Below are 1,439 nucleotides of genomic sequence, written 5' to 3'. Positions count from 1 at the left end.
ATCTAAATTTTGCATGGGATAGCATTTTCCTGTGCCCTGTATGTATGCCAATTAATGCACAACGATGAATGTCGGTTGCATTTGATATAAGCCATTTAAGGAGTAGAATATTAAACATTTAACAACTAAATGGAGTGTTTATGGCTTGTCCACACCTGCCTCCAACTTCCCCCCAAAAGAAGACAGTAGAGAAAGAACTCCTTATGTCCTTAAGGCTTTAAAAATAAGTGCAGTGCTCACTTCAGCAGCACACATACTAAAACTGGAATGATACAGAGAAGATTAACATGGTCCTTGAGCAAGGATGACATGTACATTCTTCAGGTGTCTCATACTTGTTAACATGAGGCAAGTTTTTAAAAGGTTGAGTTCTGTCTCTAGTCAACAAAAGTTTTTAGATAGAAAAAAAAAAACCTGTCAAAACCAGTCACATCTGTGAATATATTTTTTTTTTTAACGAAATCTGTGTGTTGTGAGTATATGTACTTCGGTATGAAAGTATATGACTTCCAGAAATAATAGATAGTTAGAAAGACAGACAGATAATAGAATCTCAGGTGCAAAGTGGATAACTTTTTAATTAAATGAAAGATGAACAAAAAATTTTTATTGGCAAAAAGATTTTAGTCATGTAATAAAATTCTTAGACTTCTAACTCTAATCTACACTTAAATTCCTTGTCTTTTTCATAAGAACTTGATAAAGAAACCAAAGCCATTATTTGCTTAAAGTTTTGTAATTCTATGAAATAGTTCCAAACAATTAAACTTTAAATAATAAATATTTCATTTTTTATACTGTATACTGAAGAAGACAAAGAGAAAGAAGCCTAATATTCATTGAAAGCTGCCTAGTTAGTACCTGGTATTAAATACTTTACACGTATTATTTGTCTGGTTTTAGAGAAGTTCCTAAGCTATTAAAATCAAAATTATGATCATTTTGCAATATTTCCAAGTCACTATTGAAAATATAGCAGACGTTCAAATTAGAAATCAGTTTTAGGGACTGAATATTTTGTAAGACAAAAATATATTCTGTTTACTGAAAAAACAATCATGAATGCAGTTTGCATCTTGCCAAATCTTCTTATCCTCAGCTTGGTTTGTGCTGCAATGGCAGTGGCTGTCAGCAGAGTAAAGTGATTGAGTGGATAGTGTTTGAGAAAAACTCTTTAAGAGCAGAAAAAAGGAGTAGCTCCACATTCCAGAAGGCTATACTTTAAATCTTTATTTTACAGGGTATTTATGTATTTTCATATTAAATACATAAAAGTAAGAGTTCAAATTCTGATGAGAGTAAGTGATAAACATCAAGCAAACTCTAAAGTATTTAATATTTGGAAAATTCTTTGAAGAATGGCTATTCATATAAAGGATTTATGTTTTTCAGCCCATTTTCTCCTTTCCCAGTCTTCATGGTTCCCTGGGCATTGCCAA

The 1,439-nt window shown here is 31.7% G+C and overlaps 1 non-coding gene across 1 annotated transcript; it reads left to right on the top strand.

Moving 5' to 3' along the window:
* Positions 1-232: 232 nt before the first annotated feature.
* Positions 233-339, top strand: LOC132504560 (U6 spliceosomal RNA). Its single transcript, XR_009534952.1, has one exon. It is a non-coding gene; the product is annotated as a U6 spliceosomal RNA (small nuclear RNA).
* Positions 340-1,439: the final 1,100 nt, after the last annotated feature.

This window comes from Lagenorhynchus albirostris, chromosome 1, assembly GCF_949774975.1.
Source record: "Lagenorhynchus albirostris chromosome 1, mLagAlb1.1, whole genome shotgun sequence".
In the NCBI taxonomy this organism is placed as follows: Eukaryota; Metazoa; Chordata; class Mammalia; order Artiodactyla; family Delphinidae; genus Lagenorhynchus; species Lagenorhynchus albirostris.
The sequence above is the reverse complement of the archived record's forward strand: the minus strand, read 5'-3'. Positions and strand labels throughout refer to the sequence as shown.